This window comes from Hordeum vulgare, chromosome 4H (genome assembly GCF_904849725.1).
Source record: "Hordeum vulgare subsp. vulgare chromosome 4H, MorexV3_pseudomolecules_assembly, whole genome shotgun sequence".
Classification (NCBI taxonomy): Eukaryota; Viridiplantae; Streptophyta; class Magnoliopsida; order Poales; family Poaceae; genus Hordeum; species Hordeum vulgare.
The window spans coordinates 608766100-608780895 of NC_058521.1; positions in this window are offsets into that span (position 1 = coordinate 608766100).

The following is a 14796-nucleotide window of genomic DNA, read 5'->3' on the forward strand; positions in this document are numbered from 1 at the left end:
TAATTCTTCTTTTCAAAAAAAGGAAACGTTGCTCAGTTTTATGCAACTGCTCAAAAGCTCAAAGTGCTAATTCTACATTTTAAATTACTAACCTAGCTAGTACAATGATAGAGGGTTGCCTCCCGTGAGTTGTTGCTCGATATTGTCATGACCTATCTATATTTTGTAGCTAAAATAATCCTAAATCTCACTCGGGGCATTTTGACCATTGAAGAGCTATTCCAAAGCAACCAACATAGATCACAGAGGAAACGTTAAGACGAGCAACACATCAAGCCCGCCCTCCCCCCCTCCCCCCCCCCAAAAAAAAAAGAAACAATGCCAACACCGACAACTCGACAAAGCGCGGATGATTTGCTAGCGCCGCGCCCTCCGGAATCGACCCACCACGATCCAAGACTCCGATCCTCCGCATACCAAGCAACACCTTCAAGAAAGAAAGCGGCGCAGATGACGTTGCTGTCCGGACGTGCCCTAGGGTTTCCTCCGACACGCGGAGGGGAGTGGGGGATGGAGACCACTGAGACCCTCCAGGAAGGAATGGTGGCACCCGCAGGCGTCACCGCATCGGACCCGGAAGAACTGGCAAGGATTTCTCCCGCACTCCAAGCCCACCTGCCCAGCCGGACCGGAGCCCACCAGTATGCGCCACCATGGTCGCGAACCCACCCACGCCGCCTCACTGAGATCACCACCACGAGGCCAGGAGGACGACGAGAGGAGCGCTGGGCGATGGGAGCAGCAACACCGTAGCCGCGCGGGAGGGAAACACCTCCACCGCTGTCGTGCGAGATTCGTGCTTCCAACACCATCGCACTCCTCGTCCGAACGCAGCAGCAGGGCATACCAGGCCACCCCTGGCCCGGCAAGGCCTGAATCGGGCCCGCTAAGCCCCGTCGGTTAGACGGCACTAGGGAGGTGCCAGCGTCGCCACCACCGCACTACCCATCACCGCTTCCTCGTCCCCCGAGAGTCACGCCGCTAATCCGCGCCGCCATCGGCCCGTCCAGACCCAGATGGTGCGCAAAGAGCTCAGATCTGGGCCGAGCGAGCGCCGCCACACTACCCCGCCGCCAACGACGACGCCACCGCCCAACCGATCTCCCGCGCCAAACCAGGATACCCTGCCGCCATGCCGGACCGCCGCCGCCTAGGAACACCCCCAGGCGCCGCTCCGCCCCGCGTCGGAGAGCAACCGAGAGGGGAACGACCAGGGGTCGCCGCAGCCAGCGTCGCCCGGGCCAGGCCCGACAACGGGGACCGGCGACGGTGGCGAGGAGGGAGGGGTGAGGGAGAGATAGAGGAGGAAGGGCCAGGGCGCGGCCGGTCGCCCGCGGGGGCGACGCGGTCGCGAGAGCTCAAGAGGGTTGGTCCGAACCTTCAATAGGAATTTTTTTTCGAGTGTGTGGATTAACTGTGATGAATGGGACCGATGTTTTGCATGAAAAAAGAAGGGGTCACCAGAGGTGGAGACAAGGGGGTGAGCAGGGGCATGAAAAAGGAGGGGGGCACCGTTTTCTGCTCGATGTATACTATACAATGCTAATTGTGGTTGCTAATTGCGTTATTAGCCAACATAAGAGTTTATTCAGTTAACCTACTACACCGAATATAGAAGGCCAAAGCCCAATAGCCCATCCATGTAAGCTGACTATTGGTAGATCCGTCCGCCGCTCATACCACCCGTCCTCATTTGTGTCCTGCTAGGGCGTTTACCATTGCGACGACAGAAAATCGCGAGGACGACGACGTCATCCACTCGTCTACAGTCCGATGTCTCGATATTATTAGAGGCTGTAGCGAATCTAGTAGGGGGGCTCGAGGCCCCCCCCCCCCCCCCCCTTTTCTCCTCCAAAAATAGGAAAAGAAAAGTTAGTTCTATTCTATAATTTTTTTGTCCTTATTTGAATCAAAGAATTAAGAAATTTTGACTTTTTGTACACACATTTTAACTTTGAGCCTTCCCTTCGTGTTCTTCTAAGATTCGCCACTGATTAGAGGCAAGCAGATTAGATGATCAAAAATTCAGAATACAGCTAGAGGCTGCTAACGAGGTGATCAGGATAAGAGATATTGGCCGCAGGTACCACTAAGAACCAGTATATATTTTTTATGAATTGTGATCTTAGTCTGTTTTAATTAGCATTGCGTACAAAATAGAGCTTTTCACAACTTCTGCATTTTTGGATCGACGAGATGACTTATTTGATGTGCCTAATATATGCACAATGGTGGCTTTTTGTATCTTGTAGTCCTTTCTAGACAAGAGTGGTGGGCTCAATTTTAGTCTAAGCTTGCACATATCTCGCTGGATGTCTGTAAACATGTAAACCTAAAATTCCCTTCTTAACTTGCGATTTGACCGTCGTATTATTTTAAGCAAGTAAAACATGTTTTTGAACAGAATGAAGACGATTTTCTTTGACATTACATAATTTTCTGTCTTGGTAAATTAAAAATAGTCAAAAAAATTAACACAAGTGATTGGAGAGCTCGATTTAAGTTAACAGAAATCTAATACTCTTTTGTAGTTCCAGATATATATTTTGAAGATTTGTCAACGACGGAATCGTGGGACTTAACATATAGTGATGTTGAGTGACTCTTGTGAACATTGTCTTTTCGCCCCCCCCCCCCCCCCGCCCCCCAGGTTCAAATCTTGGCTCCGCCCCTGGGGGCCACTACCGGAATCGTCGAGTTTGCCAAGTGCCAAGAATCGCTGAGGCTTTTGTTTCGGAATTCAGTAAAGAGGTCAAGAAAAACACTCGTCATATCTACATATTTCTATTTGAATGTCACTTAAAATACACTTCACAAAGGGATGACGACACTTGGCATATCGGTTGATTTGCCAACTGCCTATCAAAATACACTGGGAAAATAGGTGGACGAGTGTCCCGGCAAGCCGAGGTTAGTTTTGTTGATAAATTCTTTTATCAATTCATAATGTAGCATCAAGGAGATACAAACGTAATGAACACACTCCTCCTCTGAAAAAATAAGATACACACAGCCAACAGACGCACGTAAAAGGTCATGTCTTCACTACTAGAAAATGACCCATTTGTCCCGGTTTCAGAGGCCCATTAGTCCCGGTTCTGAAATCGGGACTAAAGGATCGGGACTAAAGGCCCAAACCTTTAGTTCCGGCTGGCTTACGAACCGGGACATAAGGAGCTCCACGTGACAACTGCGGGGAGCCCAGGCAGGAGGAACTTTAGTCCCGGTTGGTCACATCAACTAGGACCAAATGGCATCCACGCGTCAGCATCTGGCTGGAGCTGGGTTTTTGTTTTTTGAATGGGGAGTGGGGGGGGGGGGTGGGGGGTTTTGGAGGGTTAATTTAGTGGTTTCATATTGTGTTAGCTAGCTAATAGAGAGAAGTGTCCTCTCTTTCTCCATGCTTGGTCGACGCTAGCTACTATACATATAGAAAGAACTTGACGCTAGATAATAAGAAAATGAAGGAAACCATTTACAATCCCTAACATGTTTTACAATATAACATCTTTTACAATCCCTAATATCATCTAATTAAGATCCAATCAAATATCCGAATGGTATTCTCCGTCTTTAGGTATGACGTGGTCAAGAAAGAATCCCGCCAATTCCTCTATAATTTCTCGTATGCGATCATATGGTAGGAGTTCATCCCACATCTTCCAGATCTAATTTAAAGAAGGGGGTCAATACATGCATATATATGAATAAAACTCAACACAATTGATAATAATATATAAAATAAAATTGTGAATATTACTTACGTACTTCAAATAGTTCCTTAGAGAAGCCCTGCTCACAGGTCAAGTGGTGAATGAACTTGCATACGTAGTATCCACATAAAACAGTCCCTTTTTCTGTTACATACACTTTACGAGAATAGAGTTCAATCGAACTGATAAGCAAGCATGGTAATGATATATTGATGAAAATTTGAATCAACTAGAGATGCGCGGAACTAGCTAGTACTACTTACTTTGGGGGTGCGTAAATCACAACTCTTTGTTTAGACCGGGAACCTTATTGGCGAACTTCTTTCAAACCCTTCCAGGCAAAGAAAATGATTACTTGATATCAGGAAACTAACGGAAGTTGGATGCCGATATGGTCCCAGTATTGACCGAACTTACTTCTTGAGCATTGCATTCATGTTCGCATAATCCTCTTCGGCTTTTCGTCTCGAGTCTAAGACAGTTACTAATGCACTGCCAACGTCAATGGACAGCAGAATAAAGTGGTATCTGCGCACGCATATATAACTCATCAATTATATTACTTAACCTTGAGTAAGCGAAACCGAGTATACAGAGAAGACACCAGCACTCACTTGAAGTTGTAAGGAAAGGTTATTTCCCTTTTGTTTTGATGTATAAGGAACGAATTTAGCAAGTTTTCCTCGGTCTCTTTGATTAATTTTGTACCGTCAATTCATTTACGGCATCTGGGCTAATGAACCCAACGTCGAAGATTCCTGCTTTTTTTAATTCGACAATCTTCAATCTGCATAATATATATAGGGAGGATAATTATATATACATGCAATGAACGAGTTGAGCTAGAGACTTAACTATAGAAGTAATACTTACACACAGTAGGAAGTCATGAGTTGTTTGTCGAGGGTCAATTGATTGTATAACTAAAATAACTCCTCAAATTGAATAGGAAAGTCTAATGAATTCGTGCTCTGGTTTCACTGCCACATACATAGCATCTTTCCCAGACTCCATGCAGGTTTTCATGTACCACTCATGCCATTTTTGCATCATCATTGTTAGATGAGGATGACCAGGTTTGAAGAGAGGCTTCCCGTACCTCAGCCGTTTCAAAAATTACATCATCCCCCAAGTAATCATCAGGATTGGTACTGTGCACCATCCCCGGATGATTAGCGACGACGATGTCGCTAGACACCTTGAGCGGGGGGGGGGGGCACGATTGCTTCTCATGTTGGACGAGTTGGGGAATTGTTTTCCCACTTCTTCGTTTTGCTAAGTACCTTGCATAACTAGAAGTAGTTCCCGACCGCCGCGCTTGTGCATATATCTTTTTAAAAATGTGGTCATAGTTGGAATCCGGCATAGGCGGTGGTGGTCGCTTTAGTTGATTGATAGTGCGCTCCACTTTCACCGGATCTAGATTCTCCTTCTGAGGTGGAGTTTTCTTTGCAAAATGGGGTCTCAATTCGGCACGACATATGTCCGCGTTTTCTTCCTTGGTCCTCTCATATGGTAACTTTTCCAGAGGCTTGAGAGATGGACCGTATTGACTCCCGCCTCTGCTTGCACTGCTAGCCGTCGGAGAGAAGGAGGCGTATCTCTTCCGCTTGAGAGGAGAAGGCAGACTGCTCTGACGCGCCGGAGGAGCCGGAGCGGCGGCGTTTGTCATCCGACATTACCGACGAGGCGAAGGAGGAGGCGAACTGCTCTGACTTGTCGGAGTAGGTGAAGGAGGAGGCGAAGTGCCCTCGCGTGTCGAAGGAACCGGAGAAGGAGGTGGAGTGCCCTGATCACTCGCTTGAGGAGGAGGAGGAGGAGGGGGAGTACCCTGACTCATCGGAGGAGGAGGAGCAAGCGGAGGCGTCCAGTTTGGAAGCTTGATGAACTCCTTCTGCCATAGACATGTACTCCTCAGAGCACGAACCAACTGATTCTCCCATTGACCTGTAGGGTGGTCAAGATCGAGCTCCTCAAATCCCTCCATTACTTGATCCACCATCACAACAGCATAGCCATGTGGAATCGTAAGGCAGTGAAAAGTTTCGTTGGGTTCAGGAGGTGCAACAGAGTCGATAACCGCCTTGAAAGTGAGGTTCCGACATTTCATCATAAGCTCGCAATGTTGAGCCTCCGTGATAGTATCCACGGGGTAGCTAGGAGCCGTGAAGTCGTGCGGAATGGGCTCCGTGGAAGCCACACTGTTTCTCCGCTGAGATGGCGGGGTACCTTCTGGGGTAGCTTCGTGCCGCTAAGATGGTTGGCCGGCAGCTCGCTAGCTCTCAAGTTGCTCAAGCTTTTGTAGTCTTGCTTGGATCTTCTGCATGTCGCTCATCTCCGCTTTCCTCTTTCTCTCCCGGCTTCTATAACACCTACGTCGGGAAACCCAACCTTCCACGGAACGGAGCCTGGTGTGCCTTGTGTTCGTCGAGGGTGCTCAGCATTCCCTAGGGCCTCAGTCAGCTCGTCCTTCTCTTTGTCGGGAATGAATGTCCCTTCCTGCGCTGTGGTGATATACTTCTGATGCTTGTTGATGGGGATTGCAAGTTGCTCGTCCATCCAAAGACACTTCCCTATTTCAGGGTCCAAAGTTCCCCCAACCCAGAAGAACCATGTCCTTGAACGGTCTGGCCAGTTCAATGTCTGTGGTTCGACCCCTTTAGCAATCAGGTCATCCTCAGCTTTGTCCCAGAACGGCCGGGCTTTGAGTTAGCCACCTGACCCGGTGTAATGGTGATACTTATTCTTTGTGGCATTGTCTTGTTTGTCTTCGACATTTTCTTAATCTTGTCCGACGTCTTGTAGGCCACAAATGCGGGCCAGTGATCCCTTATCTTCTCAAATCGACCGATGAATTTTGGAATCTTCCCTTTGTTCACAAACATTGAGTTCAAATCATTCTTCCACCTCCTAAATAGATGTGCCATCTTCTTAAGAGCACACGCCTTGACCAGTGGCTCTATAACTGGCTTATTCGGATTCTCCTCTGGTGGTAGGGTGAAATTTGCCTTCGGCGCGGTCCAAAGATCATCTTTCTGCCTATCGGTGACATAATCACCTTATTGGCTAAGTTCTTCCAAACCCTCCCAGGCAAAGAAAATGATTACTTGATATCAGGAAATTAACGAAAGGTGCATGCCGATATGGTCCCGGTATTGACTGAACTTACATCTTGAGCATTGCAGTCATGTCCGCATAATCCTGTTTGGCTTTACGTCTCGAGTCTAAGACAATTACTAATGCACTACCAACGTCAATGGATAGCAGAATAAAGTGGTATCTGCGCACGCATATATAACTCATCAATTACATTACTTAACCTCGAGTAAGCGAAACCGAGTATACACAGAAGACATCAACACTCACTTGAAGTTGTAAGGAAAGATTATTTCCCTTTTGTTTTGATGTATAAGGAACGAGTTTAGCAAGTTCTCCTCGGTCTCTTTGATTGAGTTTCGTACCGTCAATTCATTTATGGCATCTGGGCTAATGAACCCAACGTCGAAGATTCCTGCTTTTTTTAATTCGACGATCTTCAATTTGCATAATATATATAGTGAGGATAATTATATATACATGCAATGAATGAGCTGAGCTAGAGACTTAACTATAGAAGTAATACTTACAGACAGTAGGAAGTCATGAGTTGTTTGTCGAGGGCCAGTTGATTGTATAACTGAAATAACTCCTCAAATTGAATAAGAATCACGGGGAGTCCAACGAATTCGTGCTCTGATTTCACTACCACATACATAAAGCCTTTCCCAGACTCCATGCAGGTTTTCATGTACCACTCATGCAATTTGTGCATCATCGTTGTTAGATGAGGATGACTAGTTTTGACGAGAGGCTTCCCATGGACGTATTTATATTGTTCTTTTGTTACCTCGACCGTTTAAAAATTACATCATCCCCCAAGTAATCATCAGGATTGGTACCGGGCACCAACCCGGGATGATTAGCGACGATGATATCCCTAGACACCTTGAGCGGGTGGCACGATTGCTTCTCCTGTTGGCCGAGTTGTGGAATTGTTTTCCCACTTCTTCGTTCTGCTAAGTACCTTGCATCACTCGAAGTAGTTTCCGACCGCCGTGCTTGTGCATATGTCTTTTTAAGAATGCAGTCATAGTTGGAATACGGCGTAGGCAGTGGTGGTCGCTTCAGTTGATTGATTGATAGTGCACTCCACTTTCACCGGATCTTGCTTGTCCTTCTGAGGTGGAGTTTTCTTTGCAAAATGGGCCCTCAATTCGGCACGATATATGTCCTCGTTTTCCTGCTTGGTCCTCTCATATGGTAACTCTTTAAGAGGCTTGAGAGATGGACCGTATTGCCTCCCACCTCTTGTTGTACTGCTAGCCGCCGGAGAGAAGGACGCGTATCTCTTCCGCTTGAGAGAAGGAGGCGGACTGCTCTGACACGCCGGTGGAGCCAGAGCGGCGGCGTTTGTCTTCCGATGTTGCCGACGAGGCGAAGGAGGAAGTGGACTGCTCAGAGGCGCCGGAGTAGGTGTTGGGGATATTATCTGTTGGATAACCCGCCCTAGTTGGGCCGGGTCACCAAAGCTGGCGACTCATCTAAATGTGGTTCGGGCCTTGGCCTGGTAAGGCCGAAAGTTGTATGGCGGTTTCAGACTTTCGGAAGGAGTCCATAGTAGGGAAGGTCTCCAAGCCTTGGAAAGATGGCGACTTAGAGATCGCAAGAGTCATGATTTGTGTAAAGGAAAGGACCCTTGTAAACCCTAAGGACTCGACCTGTATATAAAGGCGAGTCCCAGGGAAGAAGAGGGCAGGTTAGAAATCATCGAGTGCTAGGTCACGCGAGTTACGCCCTCCTTGTACTCGAAACTCCATCAATACAACACAAAGCATGACGTAGGCTTTTACCTCCTCACGAGGGGACAAACCTGGTTAAATCTCTGTCTCGCTCCCGTTCAACCCCTTTGAGTCGCCACTAAGGTGCGATGGCTCCAACACTAAGTCCTTTCACAAGGACATCTGCCGTGACAAAACCACGACAGTTGGTGCCCACCGTGGGGCCTGCGCACGGTGGAGTTGAGTTCTCAAAGGGAGCCCTACCAGGGTTTGGGAGCTACGCAACGGGGCTCATGACCCGGAGCCGTCGCGGGAAGTACTACATCAACAACTTCCTATGGGGGCCCGAGGCGGATTCGATCGAATCTGGTTACAGGGTCCCCTTCGGCAGGATCAACGTCTTCATTGGCATGATTGGATCGCCCGTGCCTGAGCCGGACACCTCCTCTGACATCGTCGAGCCGGCCAGGTACGTCCGCCCGGTCATGATGCCAAACCTAACCCGCCCGGTCTTTGTTGGATTTACGCAGGGATCCGAGGAACCAGAACACTCAGCGACCCAGGAAACCACGCCGGTCAACATTGATGACGAATCATCCATGGGCGATTCAGATTCAATCCAGTCTCTACACGGGGGCTGCCTTGGGGGCTTGTCACTGGCCATGGACCCCGAAGTTCTTGACCGGACTCGCCAACAGATCGCCGTTTACATGGCAGGGGCAACTCAACCCTCGCCTAACCCGGCAGGCGGAGATGGAACTGCGAGACGTCTAGAAGCCCGACCACGATTTTGGTGGAGTTAGCAGTGGAAACAACAAGGTTCATGGCGACCTCCATCACACCGGAAAACCAGGAGGCGGTAAACACGGAATTGACGAAGCTAAGAGAAGGGGTGGCAAAGGCTCAGCGGGATGCCGAGGTGGAGTCCGCCAGGATCGAGACCCGACAAGCTCAAATTACCGCTGAGATAGCTCGCTTGAATACCGACAACTGGCGGCTCGAAAGACACCAGCGCGCATCTGACGCCGTCCATCAGCGAAGGCACCAGGGTCGCCTGCCCCCTGATCACAACCCGACCCACTTGTTCGACACTCCGCGAACTCCCGGGGCGGGAGCCGCCCCGGGGGGAGGGCCAGGCCAGCCACCGAACCCGCCGTTTCAGCCAGCTGTGGATCGCGTTCCCCGATTCCAGACACCTCAAGGTCACTTTTTCAACCCGGTGGATAACGTCCTTGCCGCAACTCGCCATTTGGAATCCCTTCCGATTCACGGCAACACTCCTGCTGAGATAGAGGCGAGGAACGCCATTGAGATGTTGAAGACGACGGTGGTTCAAAACGCCCAGTTCTCACACAGCCTTGATAGGCTGCATTCCACTCCCGAGGCAAGCCGCACCAGGAGTCGGCCAGAGCACCAGCCCGCTATAACCAGCGGACCGCAGCCCTTCCCCCAGGATAACTCGCTTGATCATCGAGACCCGCTAGGTCGGGATCACCCGAACACCCAAGTCGCCCCAGCGCCTCTTGTTGGGAGCGGCAGACAAGTGGGGGTGTCGTGCTTGGCCCCCACCCTTCGCAATGAGCGAATGCCCAAGGATTTTAAAGGGCCAAGAAAGGTGCCTAACTACACTCCGGACCTTGAGCCGGCGTCGTTGGTCGAGAGTTATAAAATCGCCATGGACATGCTCGATGTAAGCGAAGCAGTTTGCGCCAGATACTTCACAATGATGCTCGAAGGGACGGCGCGTACTTGGTTAAAGAACTTGCCCCCCAACTCCATCCAGACTTGGGCTGAATTGAAAGAGCGTTTCGTCAAAAACTTCCAAGGAACCTGTAAGCGTCCGATGACAATAGTCAATCTACAGCACTGCATTCAACGCCCGGATGAGTCGGCCCACCACTTGTCGCGGTGGGTCGCGGAAGTCATTCACTCGTCAGACGGTATTATGGTGGCTCAGGATGTGCTGATCCTCGAGCAGAATTGCCACTACGAGCCATTGGTGCACAAGTTGGGGCGACTCAAGCGAAAGGTCCAAGACATGGGGGAGCTAATGGACACCCTCACTAGGTACGCTGAGGCGGACGACACCAAAGATCCCGGCGAGGATGGTGGTAAAACTAACTCGCGAAGGAAGGGCGAGTCATCCAAAAATCATACCCGGTTCCAGGGACGCGCCCGTCATAATGAGGGAGCGAATAGCAAGAGAAGGCAGCAGGAAGAATCTTTGGACTTAGTCGCCAACACCAACACCAATAACGGCAACCAGCGCCAGAAGAAAGGTAGGGGTTACAGTGGAAAAAAGCCGCGCAACTATAACGAGTTACTCAAGGGCCCCTGCCCGCACCACGCCATGGCAGACAGACCGGCGACTCATTCCTGGGAGGACTGTTACGTGATGCGGGAGTTTCGGCCGGAGGCGATCAAAAAAGGGCAAAGCGGTGACCCGACCAACGGGAGGAACAGTTCGGCGCACCTAATCAATGCCAGAACCCTTTCGGCGGTTTCCCCGAACCTGGGGCTCAGGGTGGCTCGCAGCCAAGCAGTGGCCAGTATCCGGTGCATCACCAACGACGGTATAACCCGCCTGGAGTTTTTCAGCAACCACCCCCACAGGGGGCTTCACAGGGGCAGGATGATAATGGCGGCTTCCGCAACAATCCCAAGCAGTTAAGCAATGGGCAGTACCACGTTTTCACCACCAATCCTTGCAGGCATTGGTGGTGGCTCATAGTTGGTCGTGTATCTGAGCTGGCACTCCCTAGATACCTCCACTGGTCCGAGCAGACTATATCATGGAGTAGGGAGGATCACCCGCCAAGAGTTGACAACCCCGGCGACTTAGCGTTGGTCGTGGCTCCCCAAGTTGGGGGATATACCTTGTCAAAGGTACTGATGGATGGTGGCAGCAGCATCAACATTTTGTACTTTGACACTTTCCAAAGGATGAACCTGTTGGAGAAAGATTTGATGCCCTCAACCACGGTATTCCACGGGATCGTCCCAGGCAAATCAGCCTACCCCATAGGCCGAGTCCGTCTCACAGTTGCGTTTGGAACAACATCTAATTACAGGAGTGAGTCGCTGATGTTTGAGGTGGTCAAGTTAAAAAGCCCCTATCATGCGCTGTTTGGGCGGCCGGCTTACGCCCGGTTCATGGCTCGCCCATGCTATGTTTACCTTAAACTCAAGATGACTGGCCCTAAAGGACCCATCACGGTTGATGGTGATAGGAGGATTGCATGAGAATGTGAAGAAGGGGATGCGGCTTACGCAGAAGTCGCCTGTGCTGCGAAGGAGCTCAAATACCACCAGGCCAATGTTGATCCGGCTGATATGTCACCCCTAAAAAAGCCAACGACAGACGCTGAGCCGCCCCTCAAGTTCAAACCAACAGATGACACTAAAACGGTGGATTTCGTCCCTCGCGACTCAACCAAGCAATTCACTATTGGGACGGGTCTGGATCCCAAATAGGAAAGCGCGCTCATCGAATTCATCCGTGAGAATCAGGACATCTTCGCATGGAAACCTTCTGACATGCCTGGTGTACCGAGAGAATTCGCTGAGCACAATCTTAATGTTGACCCAAAGGCAAAACCTATCCAGCAATATCTTCGTAGGTTCAATGAGGAACGACGCAAGGCAATCGGGGAGGAGGTTGCCCGTCTCTTGGCCGCCGGATTCATCGTAGAGGTCTTCCACCCCAAATGGTTGGCTACCCCGGTCTTGGTGCTCAAGAAGAATGGTACCTTCCATATGTGCATTGATTACACGGACCTTAACAGAGCTTGTCCAAAGGATCCTTTCGCTCTTCCCCGCATTGACCAAATTATTGATTCAGTGGCGGGATGCGAACGTTTGTGCTTCCTGGACGCTTATTCTGGATATTTCCAAATCAAGATGGCCATGGAAGATCAAGAGAAAACAGCTTTTATAACCCCCTTTGGGGCTTTTTGCTATGTGTCCATGCCATTCGGACTCAAGAGTGCAGGGGCGACTTATCAGCGCTGCATCCAAAATTGCCTCCGTGGCCAAATCGGACGCAACGTCCATGCCTATGTCGATGACATTGTGGTTAAAACCCACAGGAGGGAAACGCTATTGGAAGATCTCAAGGAAACCTTTGATAATCTGCGGGTATATCAGATGAAGCCGAATCCCACCAAGTGTGTCTTTGGCGTTCCTGCAGGGAAGTTGTTGGGCTTCCTGGTGTCTGAGCGCGGCATCGAAGCTAACCCGGACAAGATCGAAGCGGTTACCTCCCTTGGGAAGCCAGCAAATGTTAATCAAGTCCAACGGATGGCGGGTCGTATTGCGGCCTTAAGTCGCTTCATAAGCCGCCTGGGAGGAAAAGCTATTCCCCTTTATCAATTGCTAAAGAAATCTGACCATTTTGTTTGGACAGATGAAGCCGATGCAGCTTTCGAAGCCTTAAAACGACAACTGGTCAACCCGCCGGTCTTGGCTGCCCCGACTGAGAAAGAGCCCATGCTTTTATATATTGCGGCAAACTCCAAAGCGGTGAGTGTGTCGATGGTCGCCGAAAGAAAGGAGGAAGGAAAGGAATACCCTGTGCAGCGCCCGTTGTATTTTATCAGCGAGGTGCTAACTCTTTCCAAGCAGCGATACCCACACTGGCAGAAATTAGTATATGGGGTGTTTATGGCAAGCCAGAAGCTTAAACATTGTTTTCAAGAGCATCCCATCACGGTGGTTAGTTCCGCTCCCCTCGGGGACATCATCCAGAATCGGGAGGCGACGGGGCGGATTGCCAAGTGGGCGATTGAACTTGGGCCGCACCACGTGCGGTACACCCCTCGCACGGCTATCAAATCTCAGGCCTTGGTTGATTTCGTCAATGATTGGACCGAGTTACAGGTCTCGGAAGACAGACCTGACCTTACATACTGGACTATTTATTTTGACGGATCTAGACAGTTGGAAGGCTCGGGTGCTGGCGTGGTGCTGGTATCTCCTCAAGGAGACAAATTCTGTTACGTCCTACGACTCATGTTTCCATGTACCAACAATGCTGCGGAATACGAAGCTTTACTTCACGTCTTGTGACTCGCCAAAGAGATGAACCTTACGCGGGTCAGATGTTTTGTCGACTCTGATCTGGTGGCTCAGCAAGTTTCAGGCACTTGGGATTCTCGGGACCCCGTGATGGCGGCTTACAGGAGGGCTGTGTCCGATGTGGCGGGTCATTTCCATGGCTATCAGGTTGATCACATTGACCGGCGCCTTAACGAGGCAGCTGATGCCCTTTCACGTCTCGGTTCCCAGCGAAAACCGGTTCCGCCCAATGTTTTTCTGGATACTTTGCATAATCCTTCCGTAAGTTTGCCTTCAGAGGAGGAGTTGGCAATACCAGATCCGGAGTCCCAGTTCGTGGCGGCTCTCCACATTACGCCGGATTGGGTTCTTCCGTATCTGGCCTATCTCGCCCGAGGCGAGTTACCTACGGATGAAGTGTTGGCTCGCCAAATCATTCGGCGAAGCAAATCCATGGTGATCATCAATGGCGAACTATATAAGCGAAGCACTTCCGGGGTTTTTCAAAGATGTGTCTCCTCCGAAGAAGGGTGCATAATTCTAAATGACATTCATTCCGGAGATTGTGGGCATCACGCCGGGTCACGCTCCTTGGTTTCAAAGGCGTTCCGTCATGGTTTCTTTTGGTTGACGGCCCATGTAGATGCAGAGGAAATAGTTTGTCGATGCGATGGATGCCAGCGCTATGGGCGACAAGCCCATGTGCCGGCTGAAGAACTAAGGATGATACCCATCACTTGGCCTTTCGCGGTCTGGGGGTTAGACATGGTTGGCCCCTTTAAGATGCCATCCAACAAGAAAACCCATTTGCTGGTGGCGGTTGATAAGTTAACCAAGTGGGTTGAGGCAAAGCCTGTTGGAGCTTGCGATGCGGAGACAACGGTCAAATTCTTGAAAAAAATGATCTTCCGGTTCGGATATCCGCACAGTATCATTACTGATAATGGCACTAATCTGTCTCAAGGGGCGAAGCAGGAGTTTTGCCGTCGTGAGCTCATCTGGCTTGATGTTTCTGCGGTTGCTCACCCACAATCTAATGGACAGGCGGAGCGGGTGAACCAGAAAGTTTTGTGGGGAATCAAACCCCGACTCATGGTTCTCTTTGAACGAACCCCGGGGTGTTGGGTTGAGAAGTTGCCTTTGGTACTATGGAGCATCCGGACCACCCCGAACCGGTCTACGGGTTTTACCCCTTTCTTTCTGGTCTATGG